The sequence below is a fragment of the Delphinus delphis genome, chromosome 13 (assembly GCF_949987515.2).
Source record: "Delphinus delphis chromosome 13, mDelDel1.2, whole genome shotgun sequence".
NCBI lineage: Eukaryota > Metazoa > Chordata > Mammalia > Artiodactyla > Delphinidae > Delphinus > Delphinus delphis.
Window position 1 is genome coordinate 17,297,390 of NC_082695.1, and position 23,031 is coordinate 17,320,420.

Consider the following 23,031-nt stretch of genomic DNA (forward strand, 5'->3'; position numbering starts at 1 on the left):
AGATTAAAAAGTAAGGAAGTGGGCTTCCCTGGTGGCGCAGTGGTTGAGAGTCTGCCTGCCAATGCAGGAGACATGGGTTCGTGCCCCAGTCCGGGAAGATCCCACACGGCTGGGCCCGTGAGCCATGGCCGCTGAGCCTGCGCGTCTGGAGCCTGTGCTCCGCAACGGGAGAGGCCACAACAGTGCAGTGAGAGGCCCGCGTACTGCAAGAAAAAAAAAAGTAAAGAAGTAGGGGCTTCCCTGGCGGTGCAGTGGTTATGAATCCACCTGCCAATGCAGAGGACACGGGTTCGATCCCTGGCCCAGGAAGATCCCACATGCCGCGGAGCAACTAAGCCCGTGAGCCACAACTACTGAGCCCGTGCACCCAGAGCCCGTGCATCGCAACGAAGAGTAGCCCCTGCTCACCACAACTAGAGAAAGCCCGCGTGCAGCAACAAAGACCCAACCCAGCCAAAAATACAAACAAACAAATTAATTAATTTTTTAAAAAAAGGAAAGAAGTAAAACTCTCTACCTTCATTTCAACTCCCCAGAAGCAACAACCCAAGTGTGCATTCAGACTTTCATTCACTCACTTACTCAACTAATACTGACTACCTACTATGTGCTACACACTGCTGTAGCTACTTTTAACATTCGTGTGTTTGTGTGTAATTCTCTAGAAACAGTTTCTAGATACACTTTGTTTTTAGGTAATTGTGAACACGCAGTAGTCTATTTTGCACATTTTTCACCCACCCAACAGCCCAGCCTAAGGAGAGATGGGGTGAGTTCACACCTCCTCCATGCTTTTTAAAGGCTGTCCAGGAGTTCACTGAATGGATGGACCAAATTTATTAACCTGCCCTCTCTTGACAGACATCCCACTTGGCTCTACATTTTTAAAATATCACACACAGAGGTGCAGTGAACATTCTTGTGACTGCAACTGGGCTTATTTACAGGGTATATTCCTGCGGGTTGAAGAATATTTTTCAAAATTTCAAAAAAATTTAAATCTCTCAAGTCCGCCCTCTTCTTGACATTTGGGTGTGTTTCCACCCTTTTCATAAAGGGAACCCAAATCTTCACACACACCGACAAGCTGCACCATCCTGCCCCTACCAATTCCACTTGGCTTCATCTCACCCTGTGCTCCAGCCACACTGATCTCTGCCCTACCCTAGGGCCTTTGCACCTGCTATGTTATCCGCCTGCAAAGCTTCCTCCCTCCTCCTTGTCCCCGTCGCCTGGTTAAACGCCCTCTTATCTTTCAGAGTTCATCCTACAGGAAGCACTACCTCCTCCAGGGAGTCTTCCCTGATTGCTCTGACTGTTAACAGCTTTCAGAGACCCCATTGCTTTCCTTCAAAGTACTGATGTCCATTTATAAAGAAATTTGTTTTTCTAGGATCCTGTGAACAATGCCTGTCTCCCCACTAGATTGTGAGCTCCACAGGGCAGAGATGGAAACTTGGGTTGGACCCTGGGACCAGGATTGGTTCGCAAGGGATTAAGGAATTGATCTCAGGAGAGATGAGTAAGAGCATGGGGAAAGCAGGATGGGGAAGGGGAGGAAGCCAAGAAGGGTGCAATTCCAGGCAAATTCCCACGGAGGGTGGCTTCATCCTGACCGGGAGCTTGGGAGTGTAAGTTACACCGCAGTTATCCTGACCTGAGGCAAGGAAGCTGGGCTTCCACCCTCGCTGTCAGCCATTGGCTAAGAACTGCCCCAGCATGGGGATGAAGGTGTATATAAACTCCCTGGCTCTGGCACATGCCTGCAAAGTAGCTCCAGTGGCCTGAAGATAGTTCTTTGAAGGAGTCACAAATGTGGACACACGGAAAAAAGCACACAAAAGCTGGTGGAGGGACATATAGAAATGGTCAAAGGGACCCCAGGAGATAAGTGGCATGTGATTGTACCCACTGCAAATGAGGTCTTTTTTCTTCACTATCCCAAGAACCCAGCGTAGCACTTGGCACAAAGCATGCACTCAAGAAAGACTTGGTGAATCAATGAATGAATGAAAGAATGAATGTGAGTGTAAAGACAATATTCCGGCAGAAGCGATGGCATATGCAAAGCCTCAAAAGCAGAACTAGACATCGCCAACTAAAAATTGTCACTCGCCTCTACAAGGATAAAGTCATGAGCCACTGCTGGTGCTGGCTGTCAACACTCCCTGAGAGGAGTTCAGGGCGGAGATCAGGAATGAGGCGCTCTGTGCTCCGGGAAAAACTGGCAGAACAACACTTCAGATAGTTAGATATTTTCAGGAGAAGGTTTTATGAGCCCAAACTCTTGCATCTTCTCATATCTAAAAAAGCACTAAAATTATTAATGATGATGTCTGCTCCTCGTGACTAAGCAGCCAGCCTCTGCCAACGTGTGCTTGACGCACGTGCCCCTTTCACTAAAATCACACATAATACCGACTTTCCCCACCACCTCTTCGGAGCAGTTCCTCAGAGCTATCTGAGATGCTCTCTCCCAGGCTACAGTCCTCATTTTGCACCAAGTAAAACTTAACTCACCACTCTCACGTTGTACATTTTTTTCAGCATTTATACCCGTCTGACGAGAGCCAGTTGTCAAAGGTTCAGGAATTCCGTGAGCCAGTTATGTAACATAGTATTCTGATCCCCGCTGGTGTGCTGTCATTCAATCCAGTTCTGATGCTTAACCATCAGACTTAACCATCAGTCAACATTGGACTCGGCAGGTTAAGGGGCACAGACGCCAACAAGACTGCCCTCGCTGCAGACGACAGCTGCAAGTTCAGGGGTCCTGACACTTAGGACCAACTGGCTACAAATTCAGGTCTGAAAAGGTTCAGAATTCAGAGCTTCCGTGCCTGCTCCCCGTGGAATCGGGCACGTCACCTCCTAGCACATCAATATGTTTACCAACCAGGTAGCTGCACTGAGCTTTGGTGTCCAGAGTTTCTACTATGTTTCCATTACCTAGGTGAGCTTGACTGAATCACTGGCCATGGGATTGAATTCCATTTCCAGGCGTCTCCCCTGCTTGGAGGGGGTTGGGGTCAGCGGGGGGTGGCACAAAGGCCCACCTTCTAATCACGTGGTTGGTCTTTCTGGTAACAAGCCCCCATCCTGAGTCATCTCATTTGTTAGCATAAACTTAGGTGTGATCCAAGGGTTCAGGAATAACAAAGACAATCTTTTTTTCTTTTTCCTGGGTCACGCTTCCACTAAGATGTGGAATCTTAATTCCCCGACCAGGGATGGAACCCATGCCCCCTGCAGTGGAAGTGCCAAGTCCTAACCACTGGACCACCAGGGAAGTCCCACAAAGACACTCTTATTACTCCAGAAATTCCAAGGATTTAGAGCCTCCCTCATAGGAACCAGGGACAAAGGCCAGTCAGTCTTTCTTATACAAGAAATTTAAATTGTATAAACGTACAGCTAAACAAATCATATCGTAACAGCAAGAAATACTCAAACCTCATCATTCCTTAGTGTTTTACTACATTTTGCTATTATCTATGCCATTGAGGTTGTTTCCATCTATTGTGTCTATATGGTGGAAATGCTACATAACTGGTATCTCCGTATGTCTCTCCAAGTCCACATTCACTAAAATGTTGGTGAGTTTGAAATCAGAGTATTGTCACCACAGAAATTGGCAAGTGCTACAGATCAGGGCTTAATTTATTGTGCTGTTGATTATCTAAACTTAGAAAGTGATGGAGAAAATGTTAATGACACAGATCAAACTTGAAAGTGTGCTGTGTTTACAGCCCTTAAATGTGACTAACACACAAAATTGAAGACATATTCTTCCAGTATTCAAAAACCATCATGCAGCTCCCATCACTGACAAATGGGTGAAATTCTAACATACATCTCCACTGTTTCACTCTCAGCTTACCCATTAACACTTAAATGAAAATATCAACCAGTATTCATGCCTGAACTACACTTGTTCATCGAGTCCAACCATAGGCTGGCTATTAATACCAGAGCTTGGCAAATTTCAGTGAAAGCATTTTAGGAGAATCAATTGGCTCTATGGAATTTACAAGAAAGACTATTGTAGGTTTCACTTTTTTTTTTTTTTTTTTTTTTTGCCGTACGCGGGCCTCTCACTGTTGTGGCCTCTCCCGTTGTGGAGCACAGGTTCCGGACGCGCAAGCTCAGCTGCCATGGCTCACGGGCCCAGCTGCTCTGCAGCATGTGGGATCTTCCCGGACCGGGGCACGAACCCGTGTCCCCTGCATCGGCAGGCGGACTCTCAACCACTGCGCCACCAGGGAAGCCCTCACTATTACTTTTAAGTTGTGTGCCACACATCAGTATCAATACAATATACATCAATAAAGGTTCCAACTATGCACAAAGGCACGTGTAACATATACACTTTTTTTTTCCCCCAAAGAGCTGGGACTAAGCCACTATGATAGGGCAGGTTGGATGGAGTGGAAGGGACAAGGTGTCTGAGGGGCTAAAGGTGGAGATGAGGCCCAGTTCAGATAGTCCAGGAGCCTGAATGTCAGGCTCAGAGAGGGAGATAACCTGCTCTAAGTCACACAGCCAGGAAGTGTCAGAGCTGAGTTAATCAGAGGGTCGTGGTGGGGCCTGCCCTTCTGTCTTGGGTCCTCTGCTCCCTTCTCCTCTCCAAGGCTCCAGCTCACAAATCTTAGGGACAAACCTGGGGTTGTTTGGGTCTGGGAAGTTAACCCAGCCCAGCCTCTGTATCCCATAAGCAGAGGCATTTGTCAAGTCTCTGAGTGCCAATTAGTGGGGCAAGGGCCTGATTAGTCATTGTGGCATGGCAGATTTGGGGGAATTAATGAGGCCGGAGGTGGTGGCAGGGAGGGGGCGGAGGAGAAGCGGGGGAGAGTGAAGCATGGGTGCTGAGTCCTAAGTATCCGGGTGATCCGTCCTTACAAGTGGCCATCAGGCTGGCCTAGGGAGAAGCAGCCATTGCTTCTGGGAGGTGCCACTGGTCAGGGAGGGGAGGGGAGTGGATATTCTGGGGGACCAGGAGGGCTTGCTCACCCTTCCCTAGAAAGACAGTACAGAATTTTAGATCAAGGCGGCTCAGGAAATGACCACAGATGGGGCCCTGCCTCCCATGCCTGGATTTCGGAGGTAGGAGGGGCATGGGAGACGGGGCTAGGTGGGATGGGAGGGGGTGCTCTAGGGCAGCTGAGTAGAGTGGTTGGGTCCCGACCCCCTTCCTTGCCAGCCCGCTTGCCTGGGAAACTGTCAGGAACTGTCTCCCACCTGCTGAGTCTGGGCTGGCTCTTCCGGACAGGGGGGCTCCATGGGACCCCACCTCAAAAGTGTCATCTTAGAAGCTGGGCAGGGTTTCTCAGCTCCTGCGGATGTGCTTGCCTTTTAAAATGTGTTTCTGCTGGGATTGCAGGCAGCCCATCTGGGGGCTTTGTTGGAATTAGAAAGAAGTATCCCCCTCTGGGCAGACCCATGAGGAAAAAGCACCCCTCTGGGTGTGATCATTACCAAAAGGCTACACTTTCTCCAGGCTATTGAAGGCCCTTGGTACAAGCCTCAACTAGTGGACCTCAGACTGAATTTCAGATGCATTTCACCCCTAACCCCACTCCCTCAACCAGGTGCCCCTGGGTGGGGCACAACCTGAAAAACTGTATCCTGTTCCCATCTTCAGACCCCTAGGGACTGCTTTGGTCCCCTGTGACACCATGGAAAGAGCATGGGCTCCAGAACCAGCTAGCACTGGATCCAAATCCCAGCACTGCCTCTAGCCCTATGTGTGCCCTCCCGTCTCATCTCTGGGCCTCAGTTTCCTCATCTCTAGAATGGGGATGATAACAGCTCTTCCATCCCAGGGCTCAGGGATGACAGAGGAGATGATATGTACAGCCATGTGTGGTCCTTCCTATGTGCTCAATACACGCTTGGGCCTTTATTCCCTGGCCCCAGCCCAGATCCCTGGCTGTACCCTCCTAAGGACCAGGCCTGCCCATCACCCTCCCCAAAGCAGAGGAAGAATCTAGCTGTGGCCCAATGGTTAGCGAGGCCGGCAGATAACCTGAGGACTGGAGCTGGGATCTAGGGCTGGGGAGGCACATGCCAGGAGACAAGATCCAGCCCTCAGAGCAGTGGTCCTTGGCTTTTGGGGGTCATGAGCCCCTCTGGGTATTTGATAGACACTATGGCCTCTCTACCCAGAAAAATGTGTCTGCACACACAGTTCTGCATATTGCTTCAAGGGCTCATGAACATAGTAGAACCTAACCATGGACCCCAAAGAACTCCCACTCTAGAAGCAGCAGGCTCAGTTCCCCGTCCCCTCCAGGGGGGGCCATCGGGACACTAGATTCTTCCACAGAGCAAGAAGAGAAGAAGGAAGGAAGGAAGCTGGCATCTACTGAGCTGACTTTATATGTATTAGCTTGTCTAAGGCTCTCAGCAATGCTGTGGGGTAGTAACTATTCCCATTTTACAGATGAGGAAACTGAGACTCAAAGAGGCTAAGAGACTTGTCCAAGATCACCCAGCTAGTGACAGAGGTGGGTCTCTTCCTAGAGGGAAGATGCCCTGGTTGTGCCTTTGCTGGGAGAAAGAACGACGTCAAAGGCCTGATTTTTCTAGCCTGACCCTGAGTGCTAGGGAATGTCAACTGCTCTGTGCCCCTCTCTTCACACCCTGCTGTTGCTCCCATGGATGCCAGAGTCCTATTTGCTGCTGCCACAAGACATTCAGCTTCCATCCTCCAGATTACCCAGGCTTTGTCCCTGGATCAAGTCAGATCAAATTAATCTTTTCCTGGGACAACCACCCACCCAGGGCCACAAAGTGATGGAGTCCTTGGCGGTCACTAAGGGTTTATGTGAGAAAGAATCATATGTGGAATGTCTCTGTGCAAAACCACTGTCAAGAAGCTGATCCATAATGTTGTCCATGGTTGTTCTACGTCACATGGATTCCAGAACGGCCCAGGGGCCACATCCCTCTCAGGACTCAGACCTAAGAGAGAAGTCTCTCTTTTCTGGAAAACTCATAGTTTTACTTCTCTTAAACTTGGCTTTTGGTACACAATGAGAACTAGGGAAAGAAACTTGTTTGCCTTTTTGCCATGGCTGCTAGGAAGCTCAGGACAGGGCTTACATTTTGATTGCCATCGTTTACCTTACCCTAGGTTTTCTGAAATAATTTGTTTCCTCACATACTGTCCGAGAAAAAGCACATTCTCCCCAAAAAAGTGCCTTTTAAACAATTTCTAAGGGAATATGTTGACCTAATAATTGTCTTGCAAGACTATGGAAAACAGAGAGAGAGTAGTCAGAGAATGGAGCCTTTTTCTGTGCATCTCCCTTGCACCCCCATCTAATGGCATAGGCCTCCCTGCAGCTCATTCCCTCTGATGTTAGGGTCTGGCTACCTCTCTGTTCCCAACCCTCTTTATACTTGGCTCTTGTATTTTATTTCCAGTTTTAATGGTATAATTTTAATTAGGCAGGGTTTTAAAAAAATGTCAACTACCTTACATAATTTTTTGGAAGTGACACAGTTAGCTGTACAAAACACTACCTGTCTTCAAATGCACAGGTACACACATGACCACAAACGCACATAGACACACACATACACATCTGGTCTGAATGCCTCCCTGTCTCCCTACTCTTTGTTTCCTGGGACTCTGGTTTGCCTATGCTCTGCCCTCCCTCACCTGGAACATTCTGGAGCCTGGTGCTGGATAAAAAGATTAAGTCCTGCAGTGACTCTTCTCTCTTCCCCAGGTTGCTGAAGATCTCTATCATTTTCCCATTGGCCTGGTGGGGCCCAGGAAAGGGAATCAGAGATGATTATGGGCCTGGAAATTCAGGGACATCATGGGAAACACAAGAAGCAAAGATACTTAGATCTCAGCTCCAATTCCAGCTCCACCACTTTTTCCTGTTAGGGGACTTGCTCCAAGTTCTGGACTTCTCTGATCCTCAGTTTCTTTCTTTGAATAATGAGGAGAAATAATCATACAGACTGTTATGAGGATGAAAGAGCATGTAAAATGCCTGGCACACAGTCAGGGCATAATAAATGGGCACTACTTTCACTGCCTTCTGTCAGCTATGAACAATTATCTCAAGCCCTAAGTCTGGAAGTTTGTGGGTGACTGAGAGATGAGAGTATTTTCGGTCCTAACAAAGGGAACTACTGAAACCAGAAGTCAACATCTACCAATCCATTCACTTCCCAGTCTGTCCATCCCTCCATTTGTTCATTCATCCATCTATCCATCCACCTACCAACTCAAACAGCTATCCATTTATCCATCCACCCAACTACCAACCCACCCATTCACCCATCCACCTACCAATCTGCTCATCCATCCATCCACCCAACTACCAACACACCTATTCACCCATCCATCCACCAGCCTGCCCATCCATCCATCAATCCATCCACCAACCACAAATCAATCCATCCACCAACCACAAATCCTTCTGTCTGTTCATCTGTCCATGTATCCATCTCACCTACCTATCCATCCATCTGTCCATCCTTTCATCATTCATCCTTTCACCTATCCCATTATTCCTTAGCACCTTCTAAGGGCTAATTTCCAGAGATAAGAGAATAAAGCATAAACTTTGCTCTTAAGAACTTCTGGTCTTTGGACTTCCCTGGTGGTGCAGTGGTTAAGACTCCATGCTCCCAATGCAGGGGGCCTGGGTTCCATCCCTGGTCAGGGAACTAGATTCCACATGCATGCCTCAACTAAGAGCCCGCCTGCCTCAACTAAGCAGCCCACCTGCCGTTAACTAAGACTCAGCACAACCAAATAAATAAATAAATAATTTTTTAAAGTAGCTTTCTGTTTTAAAAAAAAAAAAGAAAAGAACTTCTGGTCTCTAGAGGAAGATAAGATATGTAGCTAGATTATTTTCTCTTATCTATCTTACCCACCCCACCCCAGGGTATCAGGAAAAGAAATGTTTGGGAAATGTTGCCTATTAGATCCCCCTCTGGGTGATTCACTGCTCACACTATTAGCACATTAAAATATCTGACAAGTCCTCTAGTCAAGATCTCTTTTCAATCACTATTACCCCACATGACTTGCCTCTAGAACTTATTTTAAGAGGATTGCCTGTTAAAATCCCATGGAATGAGATTGCCTCAGAATAGATTTGGGGAAACGCAGATAAACCAAGGAAGAAAGAACCAAGTGTCATTTAAAAAGCACTGAGTAGTATTGGATTATAACCCAAAGTATAAAATAAATATCCATGAGTCCATAGTGATATATGACTGAATAAATAAACAAAAGAGAGAATATACATATCTCCTGTGCAGAAGAACTCCAAATAATTTTTGTAGGTACTCTGTCATCAAGGAGGGGGAGCCTAACTCCCTACTCCTTAAGTGGGGGCTACACACAATGACCTCCTTCTAAAGAGGACAGTATGGAAAGCAGAGGGAAAGTCACTTTACGGTGGAGAAGCCAGGCAAATGCTACCCCAGCCATGTGATCAAGGTTAAGGTCAACAACGATGTGTCAAACTCATAGTATGTACCCTTGACAGGACGTGATGAGAATGGCATCTGTGGTCTTCCTCCCCCCCAGACACATGAGCTCAGTCTAACTATGAGAAAAATACCAGACAAATCCCAAGTGAGGTACAATCTGCAAAATACCTGACCAGTGCTCCTCAAAATTGTCAATGTCATCAAAAACAAGGAAAGTCTGAGAAACTATCACAGCCGAGAGGAGCCCAAGGAGAAGTGATGATAAAATAGAATGTGGTCTCCTGGGTGAGATCCTGATACAGAAAGAGGACATTAGGTAAAAGTGAAAGAAATCTGAATAAAGAATAGACTTTGGTTAACAATAATGTATCAATATCGGCACATTAATCGTGACAAATGGACCATACAAACGTAGGATGTTAATAATAGGGGAAACTGGGTGAGAAGCATATGGGAACTCTCTACACTATCTACGTCATTTTTCTGTAAATCTAAAATGGTTCTGAGATTTAATATTATTATTTTTTGGCCACACTGCATGGCATGTGGAATCTTAGTTCCCCAACCAGGAATCGAACCCATGCCCTCTGCAGTGGAAGCGTGGAGTCTTAACCACGGGACCACCAGGGAAGTCCCCGAAAAATTATTTTGAAAATAAATAAACAAATAAATAAACTTCAAACAAGCAACGTACAGGGTTTAGGGAACAGCCCGGGGGAAATAATATGTCCTGGTTAGGAGGGGACATCTGAAATCAGAGCAGCCTGGGTTCTGTACCTTACTGTGTGACCTCCAGCAAGTTGCTTGAAATTTCTGAGCTTCAGTTTCTTCATCCATAAAATGGGGATTTAAAAATGCCAATTATTAGTTGATTTGGATTAAATGAGGCAATGTACGTAAAGTGCTAGGCACCAATAAATTCTCTGGGACTATCAGATTTACTATATTATTATTTTTGGCAGGGTAAGTGGAGGATCCTGGAAGGCTGCAGGGAATAGGGCTATTGGCACCAAGCCTTGGAGAACTGGTAGGATACGGATGGGATGGGCAGTGGGAGGTGGGGTGTCAGCTTTCCCCAAAGCGGAGAGGTCTCTCCTCCTATCCTTAACTCCTACCCTTTGGTTCCAGAGCAGGGCTAAGCAGCCTGGGAGGAGGTAGAGACTTCACAGTTATGTCCCTGGCTTCCCACCCCAGCTATGGCCCCAGCTTGCTCTCTGTCTGCCAGGGTCTCCGGGCTAAGTAATCACTAATTCCTCCCTAGAAGCACCTGTATCTGTAAGCAAATGAGCTGGCAGGTGGCGGCCTGGATAAAATGACCTGCTCAGCAGGGGATTTGCTTACCAGTGGAGAGGCAGCCCATCCTGCTGCCTGCAGCCGGGAGGCCTCCTGGATAAAGCATAAACCGCTGGTGCATACGGCGAGGGCAGGAGGCACCCGGAAGAGTGAATGACCCCCTGCTTAGTCCCCAGCCACAGGCCTATGGACATGTTCTCAGTGGTTTGTGGAGAAGAACCAGCACTGGGTATCAAGAGACAAGGGGAGTTCATTCTAGCTTTACCACAGGACTTGCTGTGGGGCCTTAAGCAAGTCACTTTCCCTCTCTGGGCCTTTGTTCTCAACTCTGTCAACTAAGAATTGTTCCTCTTCCTCCTATTGATTTGCTACAAAGATCATAGGAGAAACTGTATGGAAACTCACAATATTTGTTATCATCTTGATTATTACTATGTTGTTACTATGTTGCTCCTGCAGTAGCCCTAGTGAGCAGAGCTCAGAGGCTGGTAAATTTCTGGTGGGCTGGTAGCTTCAGGGAATTACCTTCAAGGCTATAGTATCAATATCTTTTGGCAGAAAACTGATCAAAGACTTTTCCAAGGAGGTGACATGATATATTAAAAAGCACAGGTTCTGGAAACATCAGAACTTGGTTCAAATCCTACAGCTGCCACTCATTAGATGAAGGTACTTGGGCAAGTGACATTCCCCCTCTGAGCCTCAGTGAACTCATCTATAAAGCAGAGTGAAGAATATAATCTTTTGGGTTGTGGTTATGAGGTTGAAACAAGATTACATTCCAGAGTATCTGGCTCATAAGTCGCTGCCCGATAAAGGTTAGTTCTTCGAGGCTGAACCAGGTTTACAAATCAGATTTCCTAACTTTCTACTCAGCTCTTTGCTGAGGTCTCAGAAAGCCTTAGTGGCGCAATGCTTGAGAATCCTGGTGGCCCAGTGCTTGAGAATCTGCCTGCCAATGCAGGGGACACGGGTTCGAGCCCTGGTCTGGGAAGATCCCACATGCCACAGAGCAACTAGGCCCGTGAGCCACAACTACTGAGCCTGCGCGTCTGGAGCCTGTGCTCCACAACAAGAGAGGCCACGATAGTGAAAGGCCCGCGCACCGCGATGAAGAGTGGCCCCCGCTTGCCGCAACTAGAGAAAGCCCTCGCACAGAAACGAAGACCCAACACAGCCAAAAATAAATATAAAAATAAATAAATAAATTAAAAAAAAAAAGAAAGAAAGCCTTAGGGGAAACCTCCAGGCTTCTGTGATCTGAATCACTGCCCCCACCGCCTGTGCCCCACCAGGAGATTTCTGCAACCTGGACCTGGAAGAAGACCCCTTGGGAAGTGCTCCAGCCCAGGGGCTGTGGGGACTGCATGATGAAGACAGAGCCGTTTGCTAATACCATGTGGCTGCTGTGACAGTCTGTTAATGCCATTTACAACGTGCTGTAATTATGTCTCACACATGCTGGCGGCCCAGCCAGCAGGAACGTTCCCTAGGAGGGGCTTTGGAAAGATTCCTTTAGTGGGGTGGGAGATTGGGCTTTCTCAGGAGGCTGGGGACTAAGGTTTTCAAAGCCATTGTGAAGGAGGAAGAATGCCTTGCACAGCCCTGGGCACCTAAGAAAGAGGTCAGCCCTGCTCGGACCAGTGGTTCCCACCCCGAATTGCTGTGGAACTTTGGACAAGCCATGGCTCCTCTCTGGGCCTCAGTATCCCCTTCTATAAAATAAGGATACGGGGAAAGATAAATGTACTGGATCAGTAGTTCTTAACATGTTCTGGAGCATCTCCCTAGAAAAATGCCCCAACTCACAGCTAATCACAGTGTAGCCTGCATTACAGGGGGCTCATGGGCCACTGAAGTCCATCCTAGAGCTCCAAGGACCCCAGCTCAAGAATCTCAATCCAGATCATTTCATGGACCTACTACCAGTATGGTTGACCTGATACCACCACCTGGGTTCCGAAGTTGCTCTCTGCTGGGTGTTGCTGCCATGTTGATTGGGACATAGGTATTCATGACAGTTAACTGCTGACTTTGGCTTGGACTTCTTATCATAAAGTGCCCAGCGTTGTCTCTTAAGGCTTTCTTATTTTGCCTTGAATTTAATGGGCCAGCTGATTTCTACAATGCTGCCCAAACTCTGACATTCTAGGATCCTTGCTTGTAGGTAATGCTCATCCTCCTAGAGGTCTGATAAAAAGAGCTCTGTTTGGAGTCAAACAGATCTGAGTTCGAATCTCTCCATACTTCCTTGTTGGCAAGCTACCGGCATCCCTGAGCCTCTGTTTCCTCTTCCAGGAATCCGGTTGTCATGAAGGTTAAATGCATCAATGCCCCTCAGGTGCCTAGCACAGAGCAAGCCACCAATACATGCCAGTTTTTCTGCCCCCATCACACTCTACCACCACAGTGAACTCAGGCCCTCCTCTCCCTTTCCTGGAGGGAGCTGAGAAGGAGTCCTGGGGAAGAGCTCTCGGGAATGGAGAAGCCTATTTCCAAGTCATTAGTCCCCCAGTGTCGGGCTGCAGGATGGATTTTGATCAAGAGCGGGGTGACATTTGGCAAAAGTTGCTGATGAAGGATTGAATGATTAATCGTCATGACAACCAGGCTGGAGTAATGACAGGGATGCAATGGCGCCCGAGTTAAACACAAAGCGGCCCTGCGAGCCGGGGCGGTAAATTACTAGGCATGTCACCGCTGCGCTTTTGGAGAAAGCGGCCGTGCGTTCCTAATGAGAGGTTAACTGTGTCCCCAAAGTAATTACAGCCGATTGAAGAGGTGGCTGGTAATTAGAGGATTAGCAGTGATGAGGCTCACCTGCATAGTTGCCACGGTGATGGAGGGTGGGTGGGGTAGGGTGGCAAGGAGGGTCCAGGCTCCTCCTCAAGGCAGGTACCAAAGGCTTCTCTTCTGCACCAGTCTTGGTGTCCACCACCGATGCGACAGGCCCTGGGGAACTGGTAGGCAAGCGCCAAGGTTCTGCCTCTGGTGGCTGGGCCTCAGTCTTCCCATCTGTAAAGTGAGGGCTTGAACCCATTTGAGAATATAGAATATCAAAGCTGGAATTCTGGAATGTGTTGAGTGATGTCACTTTCATAATTCAAATAGTGTTTAATTTGCCACCCTCCCCCGAAGCCTGGCTTTGCTGGGACCCAGGAAATAGGAAATTATACACAAATTCCACTTCTTGGCTGAGTGACTCCAGTCAGGGGTCTGATTGCAATCCTCAGTTTCCTCACCTCTAAAATGAGAATACTAATGATGGTTCCTACCTCTGAGGATTATCTGGAGAACAAAGTGAAATAACTGCAGAGCATCTAGAACAGTGCCTGGCCACTGCAAGAGCTCTATAAATGTTAGTGGTGGCGACCACCTTTGCAATCACCTCTCCTCTCCACTGACTTGGGGCAGTTGGGGCAGGGAGGGAACAGGAGCCTCAACCTTTCGTTGAGGAATGGGCTGAACCCTCCCACAAGTGACAGGTCACAGGAACTCCAGGGAAAGGGAGTAGGTGCCCACTTTCTTCTCACTTGCTGTGCATCTTTGGTCAAGTCCCGTTGCCTCTCTGAGCCTCTGATTCCTGCCTGCCTGAGCACTCTGTTGGGAGAAAGTCATGAAATGCTGGATTTGTGAAGCACTTACTATAAGCCAGACCCACCCTCACTATGTACTTTACAGCCATTGTCTAATTTGATCCACCACATAACCCATAAAAATATTATTTTGCCCATTTTCGAGTGGAGAAAACTAAGGCTTAGAGTGTTGAAGTACTAGCCCGGGGGCACACAGCTGGAGAGTGAGTCAAGATCTGAACCCAAGTCAGTCCAAATTTCTCGCTACCGTATGAAGAAGCCTGTTTATCTCCCAAAGAGAAGCCAGGCCAGTCACCTCCACCTAAGCGGGCTGGGCACCGCCCCCCCATGGACGGAGCTTCGAGAGAGGTCTCCCTGGGATTGGCCAGGGCTGGTATGACATCATGAGGGCGGGGCCATCGCTACTGAAATGCGTGCTGGCACCTGCCTTGGTGCTGGTGGAGTCTGCACACCCAAGGGTCAAGTTTAAGATGCTGCGGGGGTGAGGGGGAGAGGAGAGAGGGGAAGGGGAGAGCGATAATGAACACCCCAAACCAGTTCAGCAGCTATTGATGCCTGGTGTCCGGGCACAGGCCTTGGTGAACCGCCGAGCTCAGTGGCTTAATTATTCCATCCATAAATGATAAGCCCCATTCATTTCCAGGCCTTCATGACAAATTTATGGCCTTAATGTGCTCGCTGCCCAATCTTCCCCGGGATTGCAGGGAACCTGGGGGCCCTTTCTGGAGGGCGCAGAGGGCGATTCTTGCAGCCTTAGCCGCTGGGCCATGCATCCGCCCCTCCCGGCAATGGCTCCCAGGAGCCGTGCTCAGGTCGGCTGGTCTGTTACACTTTGCAAACCCATTTTTCTGTTTTGCTTCTGGGAGGTGCCGGAGCTTAAGCTAAGGTCAGCGAGTCAGTGAAGACTCAGGTTCAGGTCCCAACTCTGCTCCCTGTGTGACCTTAAGTATGCGTGGGTCTCTGCCTCGGCTTCCTGGTTATGAGGGTGAAATGAGATGAAACAGATGGGAAATGTTTAGTGTGTAGTAAAGACTCAGGATAAGTTTGTGGTTATTGCAGCTTTGGGGTTTTCACATCCAGTTATATGTTCTTTATTTGCAGCCACTGCTTGGGGCCTGGGGACCCAGGGGTGGGACATATCTTAAAGTAGAAAGCCACCAGGCTCAGCCACCAGGCCCTGCTTCTGCTCTGACTAGAGACGGCTGCAGAAAATGCTGGCTATGTAAGCCTTGCCTCAGTGACCAGGAGCCTGGTCACAGTGTCGGTCTCACCTCCAACTCTGGGCTGGCCTTGGTGTCTCCTGCCTTTCCCTCAGTTTCCTCATTTGTCACAGGACCTCCAGCACAGTACTCAGAGCTGCCATGGGCCATAGGTTCCAGCATGATCGAGGAGTGGCAGAATCACTTTTTGGGGGGCCAATTACTTGAACGTGCGCAAGGCCCTCCAGCCTTGATGGCGGACAGGCTCTGAGTTGGAGTGAAACGCAAAGAACCACAGAAACTTGGAGCTGGCAGGGGCCTCAGAGAGCACCCTCTCCAGCCTCACACTTCACAGATGAGGATGCTCAAACATGGCTGCCATATCTTAAGTGCTTACTGTATTCCACACACCACAGTCATAGCTTACCCTCTATTGTCTTATTCAGTCCTCACCACACCAAGTATGGGCCAGAGATGACTAACCCCTTTTTACAAAGGAGGAAAACAGAGGCCCAGAGAAGTACAGAGTCTCGGGCATGGCTACACAGCACCACCTGCCTCCAAGTCCAGACCCTTCCTGCTTGGCTACAAGCGTTTGCATGTTCATGCATATGCATGCCTCCCGTGTGTGTGCATGTTTGCCTAGAGGTGCCGATATAAGGATGTGGGCGTCCACCCACAAGTGAGCATGTATGTGCTGTACCTGGAGCACATCTCCCGACTCCCTGTCCAGTGTTCTTCCATTCCTACCCAGTGCCTTTTTGCAAAGAGCTGATTGGAGACAGGAGCCTTTCAGCTTGGGGAGTGCCTGGATTCTGAGTCTTAGGGACTTAGCTTTAATTTGTATGCTCATTTGCATGCCAGTGTAGCCACTCCCTTAGCAGGACCCAGCCTGGCCAGGGACTGTGCCTGTAACTCCACCCTAGCTACCCCCTGGAGGTTCAATTTCTGTGAGGTCATTTCTATCATTACGCCCATTGGGTAGATCATGAAAGTGAGGCTAAGAATGGCTGGACCAGGACCATGCTGCCAGCAAGTGGCAGGGCCAAGTTCTGATTCTTGGTTTGGGGACTCCAAATCCAGTGGTCTTTCCCCAGTCCCATCCTGCCTACAGCCTCGAGGTGGGCATGGAAGAGTGAACAGTCAGGAGGGGCTTCAGGGAGAAGAGGCCATGAAGTCCTTGAAGGTTCAGGAGGGGTTGAGGAAGCAGAGACGGGGGAGGGTACAAACTGTGTTTGTGTTTGTGTGTGTGTGTGTGTGTTATGTGTGAATACGTAGGTGTGGAAGAGTGTGTTTAATCATCTTCAACAAAATGATTCAGAGCCTATTATGTGACAAGCACATAAACAACAATAATAATAACACAGCAAATATGTATCTACTGCTTATGGTGCACCAGGCAAGTGACTTCCATTAACTCATTCAATCCTCACACCAACCCTATGAGATGGTAACATTATCATTCCCATTTTACATATGGGGAAACAGAAGCACAGAGAGACGAAGTAAGCGGCTCAAGGTCTCACAGCTGATAAGTGGCAGAGCTGGGATTCAAACCCAGGCTATCTGGGCCCATGGTTCATGGACGCTTCCCTCTCAAGTTGGGAGACCTTGCCAAGTTGCTGTGCTGCTCCCAGAATGATGAGACACATGAGGATGTGTGTGTGTGTGTGTGCATGTGTGTCTTAGCTCAGGCTGCCATAAAAATACTACAGACTGGGTGATTTAAACAACAGAAATGTATTTTCTCATAGTTTAGAGGCGTAAGAAGTCTAAGATCAAGGTGCTAGCCTATTCAGTCCCTAGTGAGAGCTCTCTTCCTGGCTTGTAGACAGTTGCGTTATTGCTGTGTGCTCACATGGTCTTTCCTTGGTTCATGTGCACGGAGAAAGACAGATTTCTCTTTCTGGTATCTCTTCTAATAAGCACACTAATCCCATCATGAGGGCTCCGTCCTCATGACCTCATTTAACCCTAATTACTTCCCAAAGACATCATCTCCAAATACCATCATCATTTTGAGGGTTAGAGTTTTAACAGATAAATTTAGGGGGCAGGGGGAAACAGACGTTCAATCCATAACAGTATGTGTGCTATATACTTGTGCACATGTACATGCATGAGTGTGCATGTACACGAGTGTGGTGTGTTTGCATGGCCATGCATGCATTTCATGTATGTGCGTGTTTCTATAAAGGTGCCTATTGGTATATAAGGATGTGGATGTATATACATGGGCAAGTATGTGCATGTAAGCACATTCTGCCTTTATGCACATGTATATCTGAGTGTGTACACTCAGATAAGAGGTTGGGAAACCTCATCCCAGGTCAACCCTTCTGCCAGTTGGTCCAAGAGCCCCGTGAAAGTCCGGGTCACACAAAGGGGACTAAGGTGGGACTTTGGGGAGCTAGTGCTCCCTGGATCGGGGGGGAGGGGACTCCCCAGCTGCTCGTGCCTGTCACCCTGGCCTCCAGCAGACATTAATAATAGATCAGCAAATTCCAAATGTAAATAGGGCAATCAGGCCCGAAAACACAGACATTCATCACCCAGATACAAATTATGCTGCTGGTCCTGATGTAATTACTGGAGTTCAGCTCGATGCCTGAGCCGCCCCCACTCTGTACCCCTGCACGTTGCTTTGTGCTGGTGTTCTTCCCTGAAAACACTCCCAACCTGACCCCACAGGGTCTCTCTGGCCACAGCCAAAGGTCCCCAGCTGTCTTAAGCATCTATGAAGATAGAAGACCCATGAGATCCTTGTGCTTTGATGGCAGAGCCTGAAGTTCACGGAGGCAGACACCAGACAACAAATCTTCCCCAGTTCTGGCTCCAGTTTTGAAACGACTTGCTGTGTGACCCCGGGCAAGTCACCCACCCCTTCTGAGTCTCAGTTTCCTCTTCTATCCAAAGGAGCTAACAATACAGTATGGTGTAAGAGCTTTGGGTTTTACAGTCAGAAAGACCTGGGTTTGAATCCCAACCTTATTAGTCTTGAGTTGGGAGACCTTGGGCAAGTTTCTCCCCCCACTCTGAGCCTAACTCCTTCATCTGTAAAGTGGGTGTAAAATGCCTCTTATGGGATTATTTGAAGGAAAGAATGAAGTAATATTTTTTCTTTTAATTGGTGAATTTAACTCATTCACATTTATTGTGATTATACTATCATATATAAAATATATGCCATCAACATATAAGTAGATTTTAAAAATCTATATCCATATATAGTGATTATATAATTATGTGATTATATGGTTGCACTCTTTCTTGCCATATTTGTTTTGTTTCCTATTTACCAGTCTTCCTTTTGTTTCCTTCTTTCCCGTGGCTATTATATTAGTTATCTATTACTCCAAAACTTGGTGGCTTACCACAATAACCACTTAGTATCTCATAGTTTCTGCAGGTCAGGAATTTGGGAGCAACTTAGCTGGGTGTTTATGGCTCAGGGTCTCTCATGAGCAGCTATCGTGTCAGCCAGGGCTGCAGTCTCACCTGAAGGCTTGTTTGGACTGGAGGTTCCACTCCCCAAAGTGGCTCCTCAGTTCCTCCCCATGTGGAGCTTCCCATAGCTGCTTGAGTGTCCTTATGATATAGCTACTGGCTTCCCCTAGAGCAAGTGATCCAATAGAGCAAGGCAGAGGCTTGGAAGTCACAACTGTCATTTCTGCAATGTTGGTTACAAAGGTCAGTCTCTTCATGTAGGAGAGGACTACACAGCAGATGAATACCAGGAGGCAGGGATCACTGAGGGCTGACTTGGAGCCTGGCTACCACACCTGTCTTATGTTAGATTGAATGATACTGTATGTAAAGCTCTTAGTCCAGGCACTGGGAGAAACTGATTAATCACTGTAACCCCAAATGCCTGGCACAGACTAGGCCTCCACAGTAATGGGATGGCAAGTAAAGGACAATAGCAGAATTGGGTCTCCTCTCCCCAAAGCCATTTCCTAGAAGCCAGTGGGTCAGTAGCTACTTATAAGCCCACATCCTCCTTCCTTGCTGCTGTCCAGGCCTTGGCTCTGGACAGGCTGAGAGATGGAGGGCCGAGACCTCCTGCCTTCTCTGAAACGGAGAAGAGAGTCTAGACCAAAGGCAGTTTCCAGGCCTGTCTCGTCCCAACTTTACATCGATCAGTAGTTAAACACAGCCTCCAATTACTATAACGTTTGGCGAGGCACCAAGCTTGTGTGAAACCTTGCAATAAACATCTGCTTTATAAATTGCTTCTGGGTGCAGTGCTGCACCAGAGGGGTTCTTGGGGGTTGGGGAGAGAGAAAATCAGAGAGCTGGGAAAGGGAGGAGAGGTTAGGGAGGCAGAAAGACAAAAGGAGAGGTGAGAGAGAGGGAAGAGGAGGAAGGGAGGAAGAGAGGGAGAGAGGGACATGAAGGGCCCGCTCATTCCTCCGTGACCCTCACCACCCTCCAGGGTGGAGACCCAGGACTGAACCGAGAGCGGAGGAACACTTGTCTCTTGAGATTTTCTCACACACCTAATGCAAATTACTCTTCTGTTGTTTTTTATTTTACCAAATCCCATAACATCCCACTCATCTGCCGTTTACATTTAGAGGAAGAAACATAAAGATGTATTTGCTACACCTGCAGCCCCTGTTGGGGGTGAGATATTCCCCAGGCTGCAGAGAAAGAGGCGGGTCAATGGTTTCCCACCACAGGCCTGCAGCCCACTCCCCCTAACTACACACACTGTCCCCTGAGCGAGAAATGGGCCTGTGCAACCCACTCTTTCTCCTGCACGGTCTTACTCAGGGAGGCCACAAGGAAGGGCGAACCCCAGGATGGGGAATGAGATGGAACTGGGCTGAGCTTCAGCTCAGCTCACATGAGACTTTGGGCAAGTGACTTGCTTCTCTGGGCCTCTATTTCTACACCTGTGAAATGGGCATAAAACCACCCTTGGAGGTTTTGGGAGGATTATGGGAGTTGTGGAGGCAGGCCTCAGGCCAGACCTTTTCCTCTAGAGCCTCATCTGAAAATGGGAGTCTGATAGACCTGTCATCCCCAGCCTGCCTGTTTGTTCACCCAGCACTGGAGGAGGTTGAGGACTTCTGGTGGGTGGGGGTGGGCAGAAAGGGGAGGGCTGCCTGAGGCCAAACTGCCTGCCTGGGGGACCCTCACAGCTGCCCAGGGCAGCTGAGATGAAATGAAGTAGCACACGTGTCACATGTTCATCCGGTCACGTTAATACCGCTACTGTGATCTGAAACCCCACCTGGGGGGTGTGGGGCATGTCCATCTCCCTTATTCCGTCCACTTTGGTCATGCAAGATGCAAGGCGAGATGAGTGGGCCTCCTCCCATCTCTATGCCCGGGTGAGCTGCCCAAGCGCCCGGGAGTCCACCATTAGAAACCCTTTTCTTACCATTGACACAGGGTCCTCTTTAAAAATGAAAACGGCCCCTAGAAGGCTGGCGGAGGGAGTCCTATCTTAGCAAGAAATTCTTTATGAAATGACCTCATCTGAGCGTGAGGGGGGGATGTTCAGCCGAGTGCTTGGGTCATAGTGAATATTTGATGAATGAATGAATGAAGCCTTCCTTCTGTCTGGCGCTGGCATCCTCGCTATGACACGTTTACCGCACGGCAGCCCAGCCTCACTGTGCACTCTTTCCCAATGCAGGGAGCTCATTGCCTGAAGGACAGCCTGGTCCATCCCTAGACAACGTCAGGCACCAGAATAGTCCCCTCTGAGCTCAAGCTCACGTCCCTCCAACTCCTCTAGGACTCCTTCCCCTGGAGCACAGCACCGAGGTCACTCTCCAGAAAACCGTAAGCCGCAGATAAGCAGGTGCCGATACATTTTGTAAAAGCTTACCCTGCCACCTCGGGATGGTTGTCAGTGAAACCGACGCAGCAGGCGAGGTTTGGTTCAGAGCTCTCAGCTCAAGGCAGCACACAGGTGCTCCGACAAGCAGGAACATGGCAGAATAATAAGAGCTCCTGGCTATTGTAAATAGAGCTGCAATGAACATTTTGGTACATGAAATAGCCAGGAGATGGAGACAACCTAAGTGTCCATCATCGGATGAACGGATAAAGAAGATGTGGCACATATATACCATGGAATATTACTCAGTCATAAAAAGAAATGAAATTGAGCTATTTGTAGTGAGGTGGATGGACCTAGAGTCTGTCATACAGAGTGAAGTAAGTCAGAAAGAGAAAGACAAATACCGTATGCTAACACATATATATGGAATCTAAGAAAAAAAAAAAGGTCATGAAGAACCTAGGGGTAAGACGGGAATAAAGACACAGACCTACTAGAGAATGGACTTGAGGATATGGGGAGGGGGAAGGGTAAGCTGTGACAAAACGAGAGAGTGGCATGGACATATATACACTACCCAACGTAAAATAGATAGCTAGTGGGAAGCAGCCGCATAGCACAGGGAGATCAGCTTGGTGCTTTGTGACCACCTAGAGGGGTGGGATAGGGAGGGTGGGAGAGAGGGAGATGCAAGAGGGAAGAGATATGGGAACATATGTATAACTGATTCACTTGGTTATAAAGCAGAAACACACCATTGTAAAGCAATTATACTCCAATAAAGGTGTTAAAAAAATAATAATAACAAGAGCTCACCCAGGCCAGGTGTCAGGTACTATTTAAATGCTTTCACGCGGAGCAACTCATCTACTGCTTCCAACCCTCCAGTGACGTAGGTGTTAGGAAATGGAGACTCAGAGAGGTCAAGTGACTTGCCCCAGGTCCCACAGCTGCTGAGGATCAGGGTAGGGATTTGAACCCAGACTGTCTTACTCCAGAGCCTGGGGACCAAAGCCCTACACTAAACTGCTGCTCTACTTACCTATGATTCCAAATTTTCTTGACGCTGGGCAATCAAAACCAAATACAGGGTTCTTCCCTGGCAGCCCAGTGGTTAAGACTCCACGCTTCCACTGCATGGGGCATAGGTTCGATCCCTCACTGGGGAACTAAGATCCTGCATGCCGTATAGTGTGGCCAAAAGAAAAAAACAGAAATATGGAAATAAATTAGATGTGGGGCTGATACAAGACAGCACCTGTCATCCCTAACGCCTGATTTCAAATGTTTACATCTGTCAAAGTAACTTCCTTGTTTTTTCTAACTGGCTTTATGAATACATATATTACCTTATTTAGCCTATCTTTGGTCACAAGTGATAGAAAACCCAACTGGCTAGAGCATAAATGGCTCTTGCAACAAAAATCTCCAGAGGTGGTGCTACTTTCAGGCACAGCGTGATTCAGGGGCTCTCGTGATGTCACCAGGGTTCAAGTATTCGTCATCTCTCAGCTCTGCCTTTCAGGGTATTGGCTTCATTCTTAGACTCCAGGGGTGAACTCTAGGCTTACCCAACCCCCATCTCAGGCTCAAATCTAGGAGAAAAAGGACCTTCTTTCCCTCTATAGTTTGCATGGAAATCATAAGCCTGACTGGCTCACATTGGCCACAGTCTGGT

General features: G+C 48.2%; 1 long non-coding RNA gene across 1 annotated transcript in view; it reads right to left on the minus strand.

The window, feature by feature from the left end:
* Positions 1-22,471, minus strand: part of LOC132436497 (uncharacterized) — a 38,636-nt gene extending 16,165 nt beyond the window's left edge. The window contains exon 1 of the long non-coding RNA XR_009521802.1: positions 22,396-22,471. This is a non-coding gene — a long non-coding RNA (uncharacterized lncRNA). The remainder of the gene's footprint in view (positions 1-22,395) is intronic.
* Between the last annotated feature and the right edge of the window lie 560 nt (positions 22,472-23,031).